At 37.6% G+C, this 23,679-nt stretch overlaps 1 protein-coding gene across 7 annotated transcripts in view; it reads right to left on the reverse strand.

The window, feature by feature from the left end:
• LOC110832851 (diuretic hormone receptor) overlaps positions 1 to 23,679 on the reverse strand; it is a 160,175-nt gene that overhangs the window by 104,849 nt on the left and 31,647 nt on the right. Inside the window, exon 2 of one of the 7 annotated variants that reach the window (XM_087356974.1) lies at positions 2,186 to 2,256. The exons of the other annotated variants lie outside the window; for them this stretch is intronic. The gene's annotated coding sequence lies outside the window, so the exon portion shown is untranslated. The remainder of the gene's footprint in view (positions 1 to 2,185; positions 2,257 to 23,679) is intronic. 7 annotated transcript variants of the gene reach the window in all.

A 23,679-nucleotide genomic window follows, 5' to 3' on the forward strand; every position in this document is an offset into this window, starting at 1 on the left:
GTGTATTTGTTTATAGTTTATTTAACGACGCTTTTTCAGTAGCTCAGGTTATACAGCGTCGAATAAGAGGATTCCAGTAATAATGAATTGGAAAGAATGTGGAAGGAAGCGGTGTTTTGTTCTGGTTGAAGTTTACCGAGTTACAATCCATAAAACATCCATCTTCATACTCACCGCTCTGAGAACATTAATCCTATTTACATTTTACACGCATAAGTATGAAACAAAATGCCTGTCAGTTTGGTTCGTTCGTAATGACAAAAAATATCCCGAGTATGAATAAAAAGCAACAAAATCTGCAAACTGAGTTGAACTGTATTATGCATGTTTCGTTTAATTTTATATTTTGTATTTCGTGTGTGATGGCTCTTACAAGCACATTATTTATCGCACTGGAACAAGAGAATTCATCCTGAAACATCTACTCAGTATCAACTCTAAAAATCACCGCGCTAAACAAAGCCTCTTTTATGGCTCCTTACGTCATGCTACTTCACTAACTGCAAAAATTTTAAAATTCGAATAACAACACACGTGACTGTGACACGAAGATTAGTTTTTGTTGGGCGTGTAGCAGGCAGCCGTTTCTGATGCCAGGCGCTCTATTAGATGTCGCCATGTACCCTCACTCCACAGGGATTTCTTGTACTTGATGGTAATCAATCTCTATAACTATACTGAAGGGAAAATGCTTGCGTAATGAAAATCTTCGCTGTATCGACCTCTCAAACATGACGACAATACAATCTTGTAATGGTCTGCTTCATAGCGACTGAGTTTCATTTCAATTAGTATTTCATGATGTTCTACATGTCCACCACACCCGCTCTCATCATTGGATATCAGCAATAAGATATTTTCACATTAAATTACATTCAGTAGTATTTTGAATAAGCGTGTTTTTTAAAATTTCGCCATTTATCGTAGAAACCTGTAGCCTTCCACTCGATGTACTTCTTCAAACAATTTAGTTTTATCTACATGTCCTTAATTTTATAAAGATTCGATTTTTATTTATAAAAACATTAATTTATTTTTTTAAAGATGGGGTAAGCCCTGCTGTTCGTCGTAAAAATGTCTCTGCATGTTGCAGTCTATTTATTTTGCGTTTTACTATTAAAAAATTTTTCTCCACGACAGTACAAACAGTATGGATTTAAATATAAAAATATCGAATAAGTATGAGATATTCATTACTAACGGAATCCGTTACAAGGCCTTCACACGATGCCAAGAACAAAAAAGCATTTTAGAAATCACCCTACAAATTTTATATAAAAACAGAAGTCCTAAGTTTCCTTCTGAAATGTAGTCTTCTATGGATTTCTCATGATACTAAGCACTGATTGTGAAAAGAAGATTATAAGTTGTAACTGCTATAACAAGTTTTCTATTGAAAGGAAAATTTTCCTCGTCACAACCAACATTCATTTCGAAGAAGTGCTACTTCATAAGGCGGTGGTGAAGAGATTTTTATAAAAGTAAAAGTCACGGCGTTCAAATCAGTGAGAGATATGTCATAATTCGTTTCCGTGTCATATGGAAAATAAGTTAAATGGCGTAGGGTGAAAAATTTGTGACGCCATACTGACGTATCTCAGGTTTGGTTTTCATAACCGTTCAATATCGAAGCGATACTATTTATCTGCGATCAGAAAGCACCTTGAAGATGGAAAAAATATTAACGAATCTCTGAAACGTAAGCAATATAACATAGTTTTTAAATCGCGCCTTCACCCAGATACAAAATCCAGAACAGACTTAAAAATATACAACGCGAAGTAAGAGAGAAAAAGTAATTTAAACCGTGTCCCAAACATACTCTTACAACACAGACTTACCGTAAGCTGAACACAACATTTAATGACAAAGTTCCAAGTTAATTTAACACGAAGTATGTAAGAATTAACCAATCTCTGAAAATACAATACACACTCACAAACTTCTTCATTTGTATACTATTGTATATCCGACATTCATTTCCGACTTACTGGAACCAAGTGTATTACGTATATTCCTACCTTTAAGCAACTTAACGAAGTAAGTACCGGACCTAAAAAGTTTTTTTAAGACACTTCGTAAATTTAAGCGCGTTTTATCTGTGCCTACGTACTTAACGTAAGCCAGTTCGATAATCGATCACTCTATATTATGAAACATACAGAAGCTTTTGTTTGTACGTTACCGTGATGTGGTGTCGCGAATCAGAGAACAGTTGCTGGTGACAACAGAAGCACAAAGAATGGGACAACTCACCTGTAACAGAGCAAAGTGCGACTAATATTAGCACTCTCACTATGTCTATTGACAGAGTTACCTACATCTCCTTTGCTTCTCTGCGTTTACACACGCATTAGATTGTGGAATGACGGGGATTGGATTTCAACCTGTTCCTACATTCTAGCAGGACACCGAGTGCCACAGAAACCAACGGGCTAAGAGACAAATTGGTGTTTCATGTGAAAAATGGAATTGAATTCGTGAACATGTACAATTACAAATAAAAATCTTTAACGAAATTGTAATTTTATGTGAATTATATGTCTTTATCTTCAGAGTATTTTCATGGCATTTTTAAACCTTTCTAACGTCAAAAGGAAATTGGACAAAATTTCGTGTTTCTAACGCAAAGAACGCAAAATACTACAAATTGGAAAGAGACAAAAATCGACACAGAAATATGAGACAAGGTGAAGGTAAATGAGGTAAAAGATGTGAACAGATGAAGAAAATACTGTTGAAGAGAGACGGGTATATACGAAGAATGACAAAGGTCATTTAGGTGGAATGAATGAAGACAGGAGGATGAAGATGATACTGAATCACGCATCTATTAAGGCGAAGTGTAAGAGGAAAGTCCAGAGTTTACTGAGGCCGGCAAAGAAAATAACTTTCCTAACTAGCGAAATACAGAACAAGAAGAGGAATGGCGTTACACGCGAAATTACCGAAACAAAACTAACACTTACGTTACTCTTGTTCTTAGGTTTTCGAGGCGAGACGTTAGTGTTTTACATAAACCTTCGGGAGTTAGGAGCGTCGTCCGTAGACGTTTCGTCAATTTTAGGGCAACTGCAACGTCCGAAAAACTTTAATACACAAACACAGCTGAAATTACACATTATTTATATCATACAATTTTCAAATTTATTTTCTGCACATTTAAGATTCAAAGCATCTGGTAAAAGTTGCACTCGTAATTTTGCACACATTTCTGTAGGTATGAGTAAATGTGTGGGAGGAACACAGATTGCAGGTGTTTGAGAACAGGGTGTTGAGGAGGATATTTGGGCCTAAGAGGGAAGACGATGGGGCTTGGGGAAAACTGCACAATGACGAGCTTAAAAATCTGTACTGCTCCCCCAGTATTGTCAGGGTGATTAAGTCGAGAAGAATGAGATGGGCTGGGCATGTAGCGCACATGGATGGGACAAGAGGTGTGCACCGGGTACTGGTTGGGAAACCTGAAGGGAAGAGACCGCTGGGGAGACCTAGACGTAGATGGGAGGATAATCTCAGGCGGGATCTATGGGAGATAGGAGTTGAAGGAGACTGAATTTTGTTGGCCCAGGACAGGCTCCGGTGGAGGGCTTTGGTTAATTCGGTGATGAACCTTCGGTTTCGGTAAGCCATCTAGTTAGTTATGAGTAAATGTGTGCAGACACCCGTATATCCTTAGCACCGGAAAGGCTGGATGTTTGCTACGTAGCTCCTGGGATTGCTTGCGAGCATACCCAGTCAGAGGGAGTCCCTAGGGGAACGCAGATGACGTGTTTCGATTTCTGAAAGTCAGGGTCAGCTAAATCCAATATGCTTCTCTATAATCTCAATGTCTCTGCAGAAGAATATTTGAAAAAAAATTGGATTTTGAAGGGTCAGTGTAAGAGAACAGTGAATCAGACGCTTCACGTCTATCCACTCCACCGTTAAAGCGCATGAAAACAGACAAATATGCCTAATGTTAATAGAAACTCAACGTTTTATGAACAGTTTCCTTGATATGTTAAAATTATACGTTACAAAACGAAAAATTAGAAGCACATTAAGGATTAATTACAGTATGTGAGCATTTCTTTCTGTGATAATTAGTCTTATAATGTCTGCAAATTAAATATTCCCCCGTGCTTTATTAAGCACCACTCCATGAAGACGTATGTGGGAGTGAAGGTATTCTTTACGTCGGCATTGGACGGAGATGATTCATCACATTCACGTGATGACGAAGAGAAAAATCCATACCATTACCGGGAATCAAACCCCAGTCGTCTATCCCGCAGCCTAGTCACAATGGACAACTGACTGAGCTATCACATCTCAGGCTTCAAAATGACACTTTGCAAATTCTTCCCACTTCCAAGGGATTACCGAGTAGCAAATGACCTAATCAATAAATCGTTCCTTACCTCCCTGAACTACGTTCAGGTTGTGAGGGTTTCTTTTATCTGCTGACAAGTGAAATCTTAAGTTTTAAAACATTAACACGAACAGCGTGACGACAGCAGCCATCTTCTGTCGTCTCCATGGCAACGAATAATATGACGAAAAAGTGCTCAGATTTTAGCCGCATTAGGGAAGTGAAGTTGGGACTGTAGACTAGTTTTTCTGTCGATGGGATAGGTTCAGATTAATTTTCAGTTACGACATGCGCAAAATCAACCGATAAACCAATTCTGTTGTTATTTGAATTAGAGAAAATCACCGAAAATGTTTAAGACATTTCAGTGTTTATTTATACCAGATTTAACGACCACTTTTTATAAGAAAAGTAAATATTTTTGAGCTATCTCAGTGTGACATCAGACGACACAAAAAATTTATAACCGGTGTTCCGTGTTATATAAAGAATTTATCCTGCAAATACAACAAATATGATCTCCAGAATTTTGACACTGCACGTCTTAAGAACTTGTTGCAGTGAATTTTAATGCAGAGGGAATTCTGTTCTACATTTTCTTTGACAGTAGTTTCTTAGGTAAATTAATACTGAAGAAATAAGCAACAGATGTTGTTGTCATACATTGTATATGTATATATGTTGTTAAATAACATATAACGAACACGTACTATACTGGTCATTAGGATGTATGTATTATTTTAAGTGTAAACAATTGTTACACTTGAGGATGTGTGCTTTAACATTTTCCTGATATTAACATAGTAGAACACCTTCAAGTTAAATATTATGTGTAACGCGTAATGTGTGTACATAGTAAAAAGGAGGAACGTTTAAATTAACTTGTCCGAAAGTATCAGAGTACACTCAATTTCAAAGACGTGGTAATAGATAAAAAGTATTATTAGCAAACCAGATAAGAAATATATAGGATTTTAGTACGAAATCCTAAAACGAAGAGAAATCTCGCAAACTCAGGCGTGTATAGGAAAAAATATTAAAAATAGTCTAAAAAATTGGTGTGAGAACGTGAACTAAATTTTCGTGGTGTTGGATAGTAGCAAGTGGTGGCCTTGGCGAACACAGTGCTGAATATCTGAGTCTCATAAAACGCGCAAAATGTATTGATTACCTAAGCAACTACTAGTTTCTTTTTAAGGACTCTGTTCCATGGAGTTATTAGGGAGGCTACGGCCTATTACATAAAGTTTTCGTGAACAGATACTAGAACGCGTTTGAATTCAAACCTCCTTTAGTCGGCGGTAAAATATTTGTACATAATATTTTTCTCTTAAAACGACCATCTTATGGCTAAAATGTACGAAACATAGGGGCATCTTAGTAGCGAATGTTTCGTTTCTATAATTTCTGTATTCATCACAAAATATGTCACAGCTTCTTACCTCAGAATTACACAATAATGTTCTTTACCTTTTATAATTAATTCAAAATAATATAATATAAACCCAGATTTCGGCATATTTAAAAAAGCTTATTTTTAAATTGGAAATTGTATGTCACGAAATTTGAGGTATCGTTGTTGAAACACCTAAAAATTAAACATATTTGAGAAATCACCATTAAAAATGTGCGCAGATGACTGCCAATTACCGGCGACTTCTATTATCCTGCGTGTAGAGGTGCCATTATTGTCCCGATATGTTTCCAAAGACTGATTACGTAGTCATGATGCCACTTTCTAGCATACAAAGAATTAATTCACATTAAATGGTAATCTGTTTATATTTCAATTTAAATAATTCAATTTTCCAGTTACAACAATCGGTAAAGTGTCGTTAAAATAAAACCTCGCTCAACCGCCATCATGATATTAGTCATATAACATAAACGTTTCCAACAAAAGTGTAGTTTTTCACAAATGTCTATCGTCTTCCAAAATTTCACGGAGTGTCACTTTCATTCTTCTCACATCAAAATCTGTACCACTCCGATCTTTGAAACATTAACGGCAGATATATAAAATGACGACTCAGGAAGGGCGATCTCTAATGGCATCTTGTCTCCACAATTTTTTATTACAGTCAGCCAACTCGTTCAACGCAATCGTGTGTCATGTGTTCTCCTTAAAGACTGCTACGAAAGTACGTTAAGTAATCAGGCATTCTGAGGCATCACGTGTTTCCTCCATTCTAAATCGTCACAAATTATAAACTGACACAAATAAGTCATATCAAAGCATAACGAATCCTTATTCGAGTATTACGTAGTTCTGTCACGCCGTAACATGAAGCTAATCTAAATATACACATACATACATCTAAAGTAAATTTAAATTAACATCAATTTAAATTTAAACTGTGGAGTCATCTTTCTTAAGCGATAAACAAAACAAAACAAGAAAACCAGAGAAAAAACCAAAGTCTATTTGCAATGGTAATAATAATAATTTTGCGGTAACGAAACGTGATGTCTTACCTTATCCAGGATAGTAATGTGACATGAAATATGTATACAATGAATTTTGTTTTCTGTTTTTGTTTTCTTCCTACAGCGATTTGAATATTGAAGGTTAAACTACAGTAATCTAACAAATAGACTTCAGAATCTTCTCGTGGCTCCACAAATCGGTTTCCTTTAAGAAGCTAAAAGCTGCTCAGATAGTCAAGAAATTCTCCGTCATTTATGACACTTGAGATTTCATTACCGTATTCACAAGAGAGATAACCAATACACACACTGAAATAGTTCAACTACCATATTAATATTACCTTCTCCTCTATGCCAAGATCTCGTAAGTAATCTCCTACCTCAACGCTATCCAACTAAAACATCCAACTATGTGAACCGCCAGATATATTTTCCTTGATTTGCTGTCTCTAATAACAGACCCAACTGCTGAAGACTATAAGCGCTTCGCAGAGAATCTTTTGCCTTGTCCGAACTTCTCCTTTATCAGACCGTCCTGATGATAGAAGCAGTAAACACCTCTGATACATCGGTCAAGTCGTACCATACCAAATTGCGCAACAACCCAGAAGACTATCACCATAATCGCTGCCGTGAGAACCTAAAATGTCAAAGACACACTTTGCTGTCTACGATCAAGGGGTGTTACCAGACTGCAAGGCACTGGTGGTTAGTACCGCTATTTTATTTACAGGACCGATGGACGCTGTTGTGCTATGCCACTATCATTCCATATTGATAATCCTCGTCCACAAAGGCACACAACATTGTAAGAAACAGAAAACAAGTATGAAGATTTCTATCTTCTGGGTTGTTGCGTTGTGTAGTATGGTCGATGTTAACCAACGTTTCAGAGGTCATACTGCCTCCGTCATCAGGACGATTCTTAGTATGAAGATTTCTGTCTTCTGGGTTGTTGCGCTGTGTAGTCTGGTCGATGTTAACCAACGTTTCAGAGGTCATACTGCCTCCGTCATCAGGACGATTCTTAGTACGAAGATTTCTGTCTTCTGGGTTGTTGCGCTGTGTAGTCTGGTCGATGTTTACTAACGTTTCTGAAGTCATACTGCCTCCGTCATCAGGGTGAACAAGTAATCTGAATCATTTCAGTCTTTTCTCAGATTGCACTTGGCCGTATACAAACGTACTGGAGCGCGATGTTGTTGTCGTCCTTGTTTTCTGCTGTTATTCCGCTGGGCCGTATGCATTGTCTAACGTGGCGATGACGGCTCATTGGCAAGCTAGTTGGAAGCACCGGTGGGCTTTCTCAGATCCTGAACTGAATACCAGCACAGAATACAATAGTATATTCCCCTGGTAGAAACTTTGATGAAAGCATCCAATATCAAACTCTGGCAGCACGAGTATCTACAGTGTGATGCATTCATAAAATATCACAAAATATTGATTGACCTCTAACTCAAGAATTTAAAATAAAAAGGCACTTAAGAGAGGTTTTTAAAATATTTATTACATTTTACTCAGTCAACAAAGTGATGGGAAAAAAGTTGACAGTGGAACCATGGTTCCGGAGAATTTGACGCAAATACGTCTATACGGAAAGGAAGTTTATATATTGGCTTTATTCTAAATATTTCCTTTATACATGCTTTACAATTGCGTAAAGTTTGATTAAGACATTGCTTATTTAACTTGATTTTGTTACGCTTAAGATGGGTCTGTGGTAGATGAATGTAATGTAATGTAAAGTAATGTAATGTAATAAAATGTACTGTAAGGAAATGTAATGTAATGTAATAAAATGTAATATAACGTTTCCTAGGTAACAACAATGCGGAGTAAACAGATGACGTTTCCTGGCATGCATTGTTATGTTACCTAGGAAACGTGCATGCAAGCTGATCATTGTTGTCAGTCCATATTTACAAATTGTTGATATTTCCTAGATAACTATCTTCGTTTCCCTTTTTTGTTACACTTTTTTGCCGAATGATATTTAGCTTGGTCTGTCAGTTTAAAAAGATATACCACGTCTCGGAAGCTTAGGGTTCCATAAAGAGCAAGGGATCTCTTGACCAGTTCAGCGACCATTAGCTTGTAAGAATAATTCCCTGTGGAGTTACCTAGTTACACTTTTACTTCTTCAGACGTGTTGAATATAATAAAGAAATGCTGTCTGCAATACACAAGACACTGCTTTTAATCCCTAACAACTAAACCTGCATTAAACTAGAAGTCTAAGCGAGACGCTGGCTCAGTTCCTATGCCGTATCGCCTTGAAACAATCGATTTTGTCTTACAAGCCTTTCGAGATAATGAGAAAGTTCATGAGGGATCATCAAGGGCGTATGGAGGGAGACAATCTGCGGTTCATGCTTGACAACTCTGAAATCCCTTCCCTCGGAAAATGAAACAAGAATTTCGACCGATACACTCGACTTCGCTGTCGTGAAGACATCTATCAGCATTTAAATGAAGTTTATTTTCCACTGAATTTGAACGAAAACTGACACATTAATGTAAGCAATTATATCTTAGTACAATTAATCCATGTTAACAATTTGTTACTACTAAACGGGGTAAAAAAGAAAGCTTTTACATTTTCCACCCGATAAAGGTATTTCAGACAACCATTTTCTTTCATTAATATTTAGCTTTAGAATACAGCTTGGGAGACAGACATTCCAGTTTGTAGTCTCTCTGTAAAACATTTCTATACTGTTCTGTTTCTTAGTAACTAACTGCTTGGATCAAGGCACATCTTGTGAAGATGACTGTACGCTCAGTGCTCAAGAAATTTCCGGCCTTCTACAAACCCCGCGACTGAATATTACTTGGATTACTTTGACAAACGTACACGTTTTCTTCAAGCAACTTGCGTGACATTTTCAAAACTTCAGTAATCCTTTTAAATAATTATATTCATGAATGTAATTAAGTTGTTTTATGACCGTATAGTTTCATGTACGTAAGCAGCATTCAAGCTAAAGGGAGAATCTCATCAAAGGATCTGGAAAATTAATCCTGAATACAGATTCTGAAGTATAACTTCGACATGTTCCAGAGGTGGAAAACTCAACTAGCAAATTAACATTGTACAGAAGCCCGAAACAATCCAGAGGATCCTCCGATTTAAAACGCAGGAAGTGAGTCCGGAGGGCAGAGAATGTATGGGAGGAGAAGCAGCTCGCCGACCTTAACACCAGTTAAGTACACGAAAAAAACACGAAAATCAAAAACTGTTTCGTCTCAGATTACTTCTAATTCAGCAGATTAATTCGTATACACACAGCACGGACAGGAGAATACATTAATGTTTGAAACACCTGTTGCATATCCGGGACGTAATAGAGTAGGTAATTCGAAATGAAAGATACAAATTGGCCAACCTTGTGATGTTAATTTATTTGGGTGAAACGCAAGAAGCAGAACAAAGCCCCTAGAAATATAGGGGCCGCTGTACCCTATTAAGGACGCTGGTCTACTGACGAACAGAGAAAATGTTTTTGTATGAAATACGAAACTATAATAATATAAAGATCAACAAAATCTCTATAAAACGTGGCAAAGGTTAAACAGACTATTTCATAACGGGATTAACAAATAACAATTACATTCACAAAGAAATTAAGAGCAGTTTAAATTTGAAGAATGATTGATACCATTTAATTAAACATTTATCTTCCTGCCGTTTATCTAAAACTCGAATATACAAATTTTGTAACTTTATGTGTTCCATACCTGCATGAAACTTGGCCTCTCATTATAATTGAAATTAAAAAAAATGTTGGGGTGTTCAGAACGAATTCCTGAAGAGAACACCTGAACTTTAAAGCGCGGAAATAACAGATGATTGGAGAAAGCTTCATAACATTATTAGGCTGATTTAATGAAAGGGGAATTGATGTGAGGAACATACAGCACGCATCGGAGACGTGAGAAAGGATAGCATATAAACTGATTATCTTGAATGGAAGTTCTGAGTTGTGTCGCTATGTTCACTTGAATCTGGGAACGGACATCTTGGAGAAGCAAACTGCTTACATCTTCAGGGCCAATATCCATAGTGGTCTTGTGGGATGTGACACCGTAAGGGCTTGTAAGTGGATACCAACTTTTCGAAGGAATATACTGCCTCAATTTTCAGATCATCTTCATTGAGGCACAACGTAAGAAACACGGACATTTCGAGTCCTGTCAGAATCTCGGATATCAAACTTCGAGAGTTTTAAACCGACCAAAATTGTATGGTCGGAGTGAAAGAACGAAGCAGAACTACGGAAAATATGACAAATTAAAATCATGGGCGAATATCTGTAATTATATCACCGTTAGTCACAGCATTTCTTGTTTCTGTCTTTTGCTCCCAACTAACATTATGTAATTCTTAAAACAGGCAATTAGATTGTTTCCAACACATAATAGTGGCGTGAATTATCTATTAGTTCCTTATTATCTTCTTCATGCGACACACCCTGACCAAGAAGTTCACAGAGCATATATATCTCGTACTAGATTCAGCATACATTCCAACCATGCAAAAAACGTAAAGCAGTTAAAAAACACGTTTCTTACTAACTCAAGTTATCACCAAATTAAATATGGAAGACATTATTTTCTATCGTGGGACAGGATAGGCGAGGAAAAATAAAGTAGCCTTGTACGGAATTCCGAATACCTTTCAACCAGAATATCGAGCACTACTGAATATATCTGTTCTTTCATTTCGGACTCCACTTCATCGGATTCAATTTCCATACACAATAAATCAGTAGGGGTCTACATACCCTCAACAGAAGGCTATATTCAATATAGACTACCATTAAAAAATCCATACGTCTTTAGAGAACAGTACATTGATCATTTAGTTTCTCTAGAAATGAACATAGCCCTGACAACGAATTACACAGAGCAAAAGAATAACTTGCTTCAGGAAATGAAGGAAGCAAGACAGAGCCAGGGGCAAATCTGACCCAAATCAAAGCGCAAGGAAGCGTCCGCCACACGTGCGCACTAGTCAGGACCATAAATACACTCACGAAGAGATAGGACATAAAATGCTGAAGAACGATAAGCATCGAGGGTCTGAAGTACACACTAAACCAAATGAAAGGCAATCAAATTATTGTCACGAAATGAATCCGTTGAAGGAATCGAATCGAAGACGTTATACGGTCCCAGTTACGAGCAACTATACCCGAGGCAAACCAAATCTAACCCAAATACCGCTGATGTTACACACCTGAAAGAAAGCGTATTTAAACAACTAGAAAGTATAGAAGGTCAGAGGATGACCAGCAGTGGGTGAAAAATATCACGAAAAGCCTCAGTCAGAATAGCTTATTCTCCTCATCGTGGCTCGAACCGCGTACTTTACAAAGGAAAGTCATACGCTTCTAAAATACACACATATGAAAGCAAAGAAGTTGTATGCAGTGGTGTCATGATGCGATTGAATCACACTGCACTTAAAACTGTACGGATTTATTTCAATGGTCACTTGACCCGGATTTCCGCTGATGGTACTCAGTTCTCGTGAACGCCAAAATTTTTATTGTCCTGAACGGGTTATGAGTACGCGATTCATTTTGCTGAGCTCACTGTGCACGAGACAGGGTCAAGCTGACAGTTGGCTACAGAGCTAATACATGTGATAACAACAGCTCGACTTTAGTGACTTAAGTCCGCTAACTACAAGCAGAATGACTGATGTCAATGCTTGGTAATACTGTACTCTCTCCATCTTCAGGGATAAAATGTACATTTATTCCTACAAGTGGCACGGCGTCACAACCCAGAATAATGCCGACACTTAAAATCTAAAATTTGAATATGTTATCTGTTATTTTGGATTGCGGATGAAACTGGTCTTTCTCTAAGGGAAGAAAACACGTCTTCGAGAAAGGACTCTGAGAATACGTCTGATCTAAGACGATGAATCAAAATAAGTAAAGGAAAAAATAAATCCGAACTCTGAATTGCACACTAGATTCTTATTGTTAGTGGTGCAGTCAGGTCTGTCAATGTTCAATTTCGCCCGTTGTTAGAATACTATACCACAATTAAGTATCTATGAAGTAGCCCGAGTAACTCCATGGAGCATACTTGTTCTTGAGAAACAGTCACTCAACTAACCAAGATATGTCACGCATTTTATGGAACCCAAAGCTTCATTACAGCTTCTTTTCCCTATTATGGGATGTAAATCTAGGCTGCATCTTCAAATTATTTTCCCCTATGATCTATTTTAAAATTATCATCCAGTGTAAATAGGTATCGTGGTGGGATTAAGTGTGCATGTATAAAATTCAGTTTTTTTAAAATGTGAATACATTTTCAGTTTCTTCAACGAAGATAAACGAATTGTATAACAGACGAGCGCTTGAAATAAAGAAAAAGGTGCTTCATGCTAGCAGAACAATAAACAGTATAATAATACAGCCTTCGAATGATGGTTCCACAGCTCTACTCTGTTTTCGTAGAAGAGCGAACATCAGACAGAGAGAACTGTCCATAAAGCAGTTACTCAGAAGTGGCCATCAGAACTGGAGGTAGATCTGAACGCACACGTCTTAAAGTATATCTTTTAAATACACTACACTTTACGTTCCTACTTAAAAAACGTTATTCTTTTCTTTTCATTATTAGTAAAATCATTTGTATCTAAATGTTTGAAACACAGAGTGAAATGACAAGGAATTGGTAAAATCACATATTACACAGTGTAGCAGAGTATCTTAGTTTTACTCATGCACCCTATTTTAGTCTCAACAATATTTCTCTTAATGGTATATCGGCAGACAGTCTGATTAATCTGTGGATTATTTAATATTTTTTAATTTCATAGGTTGTGCGTGACGGAATGATAGGAGGAAGATAAATTAGATACTTAGAAAGATGTGGAATAAATCAGGAATGACTTGTCTAAAGGTAAGATTCTAGTATGTTTCTAGATAATCTGGTTAAAGCAACGAACAATAAGTACAGACGGTATCCGTGCTCTGATTCAAACACGGTACCTCCGAATATAAATCAGGTATGCTGAACGCCCAGCCAGTAATGCCCAACGGCAGATCATCTAAAGTTTTACAACATGCATAACAGACAAGGAACTGCGGAATTTCATCCTGCAATCCAAATATGAATTCAATAAAAGACGGCCAGAGCAGAAGGCAAAAGAAGCACCCACTGGGAAGGAAACAGGTCCGAAATATTTGTGATATGCTAAACTCAGTTAATCAGACACCTACAACGTGGGTTTACAGGTCACGTGGGTGTAAATAATCAAAGACCATTAGTTTAGGGTGATGGACAGTCCGCAATGAACCACTCGCATGTAAGACATGCGCACAAAGAGGTCTACCGCTCAAATATTTCTATATGAACGCCAGCCTACATGGACACACCGTCACGTCGGCTACCTTCATCATTCGGATGATGATGGTGTGACGAGTATCATAAAAGATGCAACTTTTATGGCTCACAGGAAGTAATAAAAAATCGTCTCGTGTCATTTACATTGGCAAAATGTTACTTTCTGTTCATAATAAAAAGCAACATAAAACACTCAAACTAAAAAAAGCTAGACACCACAGAGCAGATTCTTTCGTTATAAGCTGACAGTCGCTCAGCTAGTCAAAAATGTCCCCCCCCCCCTTTTAATGAACTGTACTCTCCATTGCCGCGTTCACACGAGCCAGATAGTGCCAGTCCTGATACAGGTAAATCCAGTTCGCACCCTCCCACTTTTCCTTAAGATACATTTTAATATTATCATCTTATCTAAGAAAAGGAGCATATTCCGAACGAAGACAGTTGAACTGAATGCCAACTGGAGAACAAGGCATCGCACATAAAACCAATCACGTCAGACGGAGTCTACACTTCGAATTTACCTTCCTCTGCCTCAGCAGATTTCTGGGAACAAAACCCACGAATCCACTAATGAGACACTGCAACTCCAGGCCCCAACAATGAAAATTAATAGCGAACAAGAGAAAGGAGAAGAAACGCTTTTCACATTTAAGTGATATTTCGTCTTTTGAATTTTTTTTTTAAATCCATACTTTGCATTATGTGAATATCGAACATACAGATAAAAGGCAGATTAAACACACTTCTTTCAAGGAGAACCGTCTGGAAGAAGTAATAGTGCAGGGGGGGAAAGTGTTTAATGAACCCTGAAGATGGGGACAGAGTTTGTTCCCGAAACGTCAGTTTATTACGGTAATCAGTTAACGCAGATGATTGCCCGAGAAGATTTTATTGATTGTACTCGCAGCGAAAGTCTCAAATCCAATAGACATGGTAGTTTCACTCTGTGCCCTGTCCACATCGTCCGGAGAGCGAAGTTTTCTATAATCTGCGCTCAGTCCTTGCCGCCCATCCGAGGTGTGACTGTGTAGTTGTTCAGCGCGTATAATGCTGTGTGTATGGCGTTTAGCACATATAAATTGCCCTGGAGACAACACGACCATTACGCCAACAAAATATTACTGTACTCGAGTCTTTTTTGTGCTGTATATGTGGGCGGTTACAGAAAGCTAATAGTATTTATACTGTACACTCCCCACTAAATCGCATATGTGTGTGTGCAGGGGTGGGATACAAGTATTGGTGCTGACAATTTTATTTCATAAAACATTAATGTTCAAACATTCTAACGAGAGCCCGGAGGAATACACCTACACAACTAAATATCCACATAAATCACGAATATTATGCCGGCTGCCTTATTTCAACATGAAAAACATACCAGAATTAATATATGCCTAATTATCGTTTTCAAATAATGGAATTATTTTATTAAATATTAACGACAAATTAGTCACGAAGATGACGGAATTATAGAATACTATAACGTGAAGCATGCAGAAACTAACCGACGTTTCAGAAGTGATTACTACCTCTGTCATCTTGGCGATGTGGTGATTAAAGCAGTACGCAGTTTTAATTTTAAGTATGTTCTTAACTGATGCATAATTGCATATATTCATGGTATTGCATTAAAACTCCATAAAGTTAATGACGCATGCACTTTTTTGACAAGTTACGTTTGTCTACGCATAACGAATTTCATTATTTTATTGCCAGAAGTCGTATTATACAGCCATATTTATAACTGAACACAACGCAATAAAATTAAGACAATGGAACACAATGCAATCCAATTCGAATACAACACACAACATAATTCCGGAAGCGCTTCGTGGCGCTTAAAATCTGGATAGAATTTCAAACTGAAGTCAAACAGAAGTTACAACCAAAACAAACTTCAACAGTCAAGGCACATCACATAGTCTTACTACTTTTAATATGGAAGTCCATAGGATGGCTGTTTTGTGTCGGTAGGCTGCATAACACGGAACAATTTAACCATCTGGAACGTCTATCTGCTATTCGATATACAACTTTTGACAACTTCAGTAAAACTTTTCCTCACCAGTTCTCCTGGTTATGTTTTAAAAGTGTAATATAACTATCTTCTTCACTCACAAGATACCCAGATTTAAAAGCGAAATCAAAACAATTTAATTTCGGCCCATGAGTTATCTTTCCTATGAGATGGCGTGATTTTAAACCAACAAACTTAAAACGCAGCAAGATTATAAACTGGAGAGTAATAGGTTATTGCTATTTTAACGCTAAGGGTACACAACTTCGTCTCCACCCCTAACAAAAGAATAAATCGAGGGTGCTTAATTACAATGAGTTAATACAAATATTCATCAAAAGCCTTTGCGGACACGATAAAATACTTTCGAATTCTAAGATACGGGCTTTTATCTGTGAAGTTTGTAAGGTACTGTGAGAAGATCAGAAGAATGGCTAAACCAAACATGACACGAGTTTATATCACAATAAACATGGATTATCTTGAATAAATGAGAATAAAGAATGATTATTCCGTTAGAAAGCAGAGTAATTGTTCGGATCCGAAATGGTGTCCAGTACCGTCCCTTCCATTCTTCAGGAAAGGTGTCTGGCTGTCTCTCTGGACAAACGCATTAAAGCAAAATGAAGACGCGTACTTCCTCGGAGAGCAAACAAGTCAGAAGGTCGATTAGAACAGGAAACACTAACTGGAAAGGCACACCAAGTATGAATGCTCGGTGTTTATAACGACTTATCTCATACCAATTACGCAACTCAACGAAAGGTTTTCCGCCTCTGATCAACCCGGTAGCCAAATACTTGCGGATGACTCATTCAGGGATATAAATTTTGTATATATATATATATATATATATATACACACACAAGTTCGCCCTGATGACGGAGGCAGTATGACCTCCGAAACGTTGGTGGAAATCTACCAGAATACAGACCGCAGCAACTCAGAAGACAGAAATCTTCAGACTCACCGCTGTGAAAACCTCAAATCTCTCTGTAATACGACAATATTTAGATGTGTAACATTTTATAATTTACAATTGTTAATTCGAGCGATGCATAGAGGAAATCAGTTCCACGAAATCGGTTAAATTAAACTGAAAATACGGTTTAATCGAAACAAATCCGTTGCCTTAAATTGGAGGACACATTCAGAATGACATGACACAAGATTTGCGCAACAATATTTTCACGTAACTCTGTGTGTGTGTGTGTGTGTGTGTGTGACCTCCATTTTTGAAACAACGATTTTCTTGGATTAAACCACGTTTCAATTTAATTAAACTGATTTCATGGAACCGGTTCCCTCTGTGGCCAGGCTTACTGATTTAATGCAGAGAGGTCACAAAAGACCGCAACTTTTGTCAGAGGAAGTTAAGTCGAAGTTGTGGCGTTGTTCAGTTACCACGGCTAACAAGGCGGTCGCGCCCTAAGGGCACCAAACCATTTCCAGTGTTCGTTATTTTGATCTTATGCTACCTCTACTGGAAGGAACGGAAATAAGTTACGAAGTCACATATGACAAAAATAAACGTTCCAAGAAGATGTAGACTTTTATTTAAAACGTTTCTTGAGACCATAAACATTTAACCAAATACAGGGCATGAAAATTATAATTCCTCGTCCTTAGCTTTGCAACAAAAATGTCTGTCCGCTATAATAAATATTAAGATCAATAATTCATACTATATCCAACATGGAATTTTGAGAATGTGTACTCCATTAATGAACTTCCACTCTTGTTATTACCTGAGTCAGTTTATTTCGGGTCAACACACCATAGTAGTCACTTTGATTCGGCTCGTAACGGCTTGGTTTATGCAACGGGGCGGCACAGTAGGTAGTTACCGATCAAATACGACGCGGTGGTCTTCGCTCCATTGTTGCACGTACTGGGCTCGAAACTGAGAAATGTTATTTTGGACGATAGTACAGAAATGAGAGTACGCAGATCACGTTCTAGCAACCTCCCTACCGGTCCCAAGATAACTGACTCGGAAAATACCTCGTGTTTTGGGTGAAACCGACTATCTCACTGTGCTTTCTGTTGAGTTATTTTATACATTTTTGTTAAAACCGTTCAAACACACGGGAATTTTTTCCTTAAGTAGGAGTGCTGTTTGTCTTCGGTCAAAGGGTTCTCTCGAGCGACACTACACAACTTCTCCAGTTGATACAGAGTTGTTAAGTACCCCGTTAAAAGCTGAGAATAAAACTGACACGCCACAGAAACTCATGGACATATTCCGGAAGTGTTCACTGCGACCACGCCACGTTTTCGAACAAACGTCGCAAGCAATGGAGAAATCTAGGGCTCCATGTTCGGAATTTATCCAACGGATTAGCTCAAAGCATAAGTTACACTTGTAAAATAGAATTAGCATTGCAAATTTACAACGCTGTATGTTGTCTTAATGTAAACTCCGCTCATGAATGTGCGCGACCAACAAACAAACAAGCTTCTCTGTCTACTAGAACATTCAGCTATAAATATAAGGAGCAAGAGAGGACTGGTGAATCCTGACAAACAAAGGGATGAAGATTTCCGTCTTCTGGGTTGTTGCGCTGTGTAGTCTGGTCGATGTCAACCAACTTTTCAGAGGTCATACTGCCTCCGTCATCAGGGCGATACAGAAATCTTCATACTCACCGCTGTGAAAACCTCAAATATTACAAACAAAAGGATGGCTAACTGTCCTGTGTTATCAGGAACACAAAATAAAAATGCCGTACCAACACACACGAAAAAGGACTAAATAATTTTTATTAAGATATGCGGCGATTGTACAAAATTCCGATGATGGTGGCAGTAAGTTTCTCTGATAGGCCGTCAATATCTACCAGACTAAGCGGCTCAATATCCCAAAAGATAGCCTCCTTTATAGATTGTGTTTGAGGAGAATGTGCTGAGTGGAGTGTTTACACTTCGAAGAGAAGGAACAGCAGGACAGAGAAAATTACAAAATAAAGAACTTCATAAATTTCACCCTTCACCAATCATTATTACGACGAAGAAATCAAAGACAATGATTAAGCAGGATCTGAAGATCTGACAGCAGTGATTACGTAGATGGCCTCCTTCCGGGTTGTAGCGCCGTGTAGTCTGGTAGGCGTTTACCAGTATTTCAGAGGTCCCTGCTGCCTCCAACATCGTGGCGAATGACTAACTAGTAGGGACATATAACACGAATGAAGGGGAAAAGAAATATGGACAAGAATTTAGTCGGAAACGCCTACGAGAAGACAATATTTGATACACGTAGGTGTATAATGGAGGAAAATATTAAAATAGATCTTACGTAGCGCGTGAGGTGGTGGACCTAATTCAACTGGTTCAAGACACGGCCCAATAGGTGGGTACTTCGAGCACAGTAGCGCACGTTCAGGTCGTATAAAATGTGGGTAATTTCTTGAGCAGCTAAACAAATACCACCTCAAGAAGAACCTTGTAAATGGCGCGAATCAGTTGAGTTCCTATGCATGTTTTCCTACAAAATCTCGCTGTGTTACAAAATCAACATTCACACGCAGGCTTGTTGAATTATTGTCATACAGCATTACGTTTGAAGTGTGATTGTTATTGACAGTTTAATGGTTATTACTTTTGGGATCATGGAATACAAAGTCATCATAAAGTATACACTGTGCTTTGTAATGCTTAATGACATTTTAAAACGTTGTATTACCCCTACAGAGGCGAAAATTTTAAAGAAAAAAAATTGTTGGTTGCGGCAGTTCTGTTGCACGCAGAGCTAAAAGGGGCCATTGCTTCAACAGAGGCACAAATCAATGCTATATAGTCAGTACAAGTAGTCTGAAAGGAAAATCTATTTTGCGTTGTTTGTGAGCTTGTGTCTTTCCACGACGTATTTTCATAGATATCCAAAAATGGGTGCAAATAAATTAAGAATATTCATTAAATACATTTTCTGCATTTGTAAAGATATTAAAATTATTTTCACATAATTAATTTAATAAAATTAATTAAAATAGAGTCAATTCACCAAGAAAATACGAGACGACAAATCCACTGGCAAAACCTCACTGAAGCTATGCGATGAAAGCACTTAATTTCAAGCATGGAAAATTACAGAAACAAAAACAAACGAACCCATTATATAAGAGCTTAAAGGAAAAGTAAAATTGGTGGAAACTGCAGGAAAATAAAATTCACGTATAAGTGTTTTAATGGTCAGTCACACGTTTTCATCTGAACTCATCTACTGAGCCAGCACTAATGAGCTATGTTATTGTTTGTGTTACTTTGTAATTACATTGATTGCTCACGAAAACGCTGAGAGTTTTAAATCTTACTTATCAGCCTACTACAAACCACACACTCCAAGAAGCAGTCTTGATTTTACCCAGTGTCTACAGAATGCCCCGATAAGATGTACAACCACATTAAATAAATACAAAATCCATCTTAATAAACTAAATCTTTACATTGGATTCCTAGTAAATTAGCAAACCTAGTGACAAAGTTGTCAGCGGCCGTTTAAAGTTGTTGCTGTGTATGTATCTTTTTGGGACACCCTATATTACCAGAGAGGAGATACTGTCTCTGGTTCAGAATAAACAGTATATCTATTATTTCCCCTTCTGCAAATAGCGAAACCCGCAATGAATCTTATGTGTACTGGCCGGAAAACCGAACACAGATTTTCAAGGTTTACAAGTCGGTTCACCAGAAACCTCATACGAAATTGGTTTCATGCACACACAATGGATCGATAAAATAGGTCGGGCCGAAGGAAGCAACTAAACTCGTAGGGAACATGAGTGTTCTGATACAATTCTTTGTTCTAGATTTTAAAAATGTTCTGCTTACAATTAGAACATTAGTAAAGCTTCTGACTTATTCAGGCAGGTACTTGTAAAACTAAATATTTCACAAACAAGGTATGAACATTGGCATTAGATCTGATGAGGTAAGGTAGTGTCGAGATTTTGTGAACACGATAATAAAATCTTTAGTTAACTAAAATGTTGAGCACGTGATTACCAACTTACGAAGGACAAGCCTGGGGTCCAGATTATTAGCTGAATGCAGCGATAATTTTCTTTAGTCTTGCGAAAGCTAGATGAATAATCGTAATATTATCACAGCCTTAATATGACAGCGTTTTAAACAACTAACAGAATTGTAACAGGAGACACCCTGTAAGATTTGAGGTTTTCACAGAGGTGAGTCTGAAGACAGCAATTGCAAATAAATACTTGTGATATTTTTTTCTTAAATTATTACGGAAACCATTTTCTGCTACAATTTATAAAGATGACCGTAGAGAAGAAGAAAGGCGAGGAGACCTAGAATGAGATGGAACGAGCCGGTGAAATTTAAGATGAATGTAGCATACTAACTGCATGTACTTTTATTCTGATCGCCGTGTATCGTTATGCCGGTGGAAGACATAATCCGGGGGGCGCGGTTGAAAACTTCTTATTTCTCAATCTTCTACTTGCTGTGGATAATATTTAGCGCAATAATTAATTTTATCCCCTTCTCCATTTCCAGTTTTAAATTACAGATTTTATTCTACTATTAACATTTAATTTAATTTTCCCTACTTCTTAATTATACAGTATTGGTAAAACTTACTTTTTTCTTGTAAGCTATTTCATTATTAATAAGCCGTTTCATTCTCAAAAATCGTTCTCTTAAATTCTTTGTCTCCAAATACTTTAATAATATATATATATATATATATATATATATATATATATATATATATATATATACATAATCTTCTTCCGTTCTATACAGAGGGAATCTACCTTCCTCACATCGTTTCCTCGTCCCTCACAGCACCTAAATACCAGTGTCCGGAATATCATAAAGCGGTGTTTCTCAATACGAATACTGGCAACTCTCTTTCTAAGGCGTATAATGTAGTTCAGTATGTTTATTTTCAACACTTCAGATTTTACAATTTTCGCTTCATTGCTCCCGAATAAAATGCGCTTTGTTGGTCACAAAAATTTAATTAAGGCAAACAATACAGTACATTCCTAGGAGAGAAAACGATGGCGCATGGCGAAAATTTCATAATGATAAGCTTCAAAATTTGTTCTCCTCCCCCAATATTGTCAGGTTGATTAAGTCAAGAAGAATGAGATGGGTTGGGCATGTGGCGCGCATTGCTGGGGCAAGAGATGTGCCTAAGGGGAAGAGACCGCTGGGGAGACCTAGATGTAGATGGGAGGATAATATCAGGCGGGATCTATGGGAGACAGGAGTTGAAGGCAATTAGATTTTGCTGGCCCAGGACAGGCACCGGTGGAGGGCTTTGGTTAGTTCGGTGATGAACCTTCGGTTTCCCCAAGCCACCGAGTAACTTAGTTACTATGGTACAGTAGTCTACGCAGCCTGTCTATTTCAGGTGTTCAAGAAATCGAACACCCCCACTAACTAGAAAGTTATATTTAAAATCTTTCCCACACATGTAAAGCTTTGATTTCGCAATCTCACAAAGCTTTGAAATATCGCTGGATTTAACAAATTAGAATAAATACAAAGCTCGTTTAAGCAACAGAGCGAGCGAAAAACTTTATTGTATTCTGGTTGTGCAGTGCAGCTGCAGGGAAACTACGTTAATCAACGAAATAAACCTAAGCGCTGAGTAAAACTTCCGCAGTACAAATTCCACTGTGCCACATCTCGCAGTGTCCAACACAGCTGTTCAATTACTTTTACAGTACTACCACCATTCTGTCTTCCTCTGCTAGCATTGCGGGATATTATTTTTGTCTAAACATGCCTGTCTTCTAGGTTGTTGCACCGCGCAATTCGATAGAGGTTTACCGAAGTTTCAGAGGCGCATGCTATCCCCATTACCAGGACGATAGAGCCAACAAGCACCTCTTAAACGTCGTAAACTTATACCAGACCATACGGCGCAACATCCCAGAAGGATAGTCATATTCATTTTCTCTGCTGTGAGAACCTGAAATCAGAAATCTTCAGGTTGGTTTTGGCGTTTCACAACTTTACTTTTTATAAAATTAATTTTCACATATAATTTCCATCATCAGTCTATCTTCCGTATTTTATAAGTAAAAGTATGCAGCATTTTGTCTTTTGTTTGTGAGTTACTGAATCACGATTAAGCTGATCGATTGTTATTAAAATTTATACAAAGTCCCTCCCTTGTGCTTTCTTTGTTTCCTTCCCCTCATTACGAACAACATGGAAGCAATGCGAAGACCAGTCTTGAAGCAGTACTACTTTGACTAGATGTAAAGTCCTGAAATTTGTTAATGTATCAGATCGCCGAAAAATATGCCACTTCTGTTAAGGCCAATTTTTTACAATGTAAAAAAACATACCTGCCGCGCAACTTTTACATACAACTTCGTGTCCGATAACAACAGAATCTAGCGATAATAACAGAACGAACTTGTCAGAACTGTATATCTTACATTTTACCTGTTCATAATCTCCTATTGTCTCTCTGCCAATTCTCGTTGCCATAGGACTATAGTAAACAACTCATTCAGACTAC

Source organism: Zootermopsis nevadensis, unplaced genomic scaffold (assembly GCF_977971745.1).
Source record: "Zootermopsis nevadensis isolate Lab colony 2312 unplaced genomic scaffold, Znev_1.0 Znev_ptg000028l, whole genome shotgun sequence".
NCBI classification, from domain to species: domain Eukaryota; kingdom Metazoa; phylum Arthropoda; class Insecta; order Blattodea; family Termopsidae; genus Zootermopsis; species Zootermopsis nevadensis.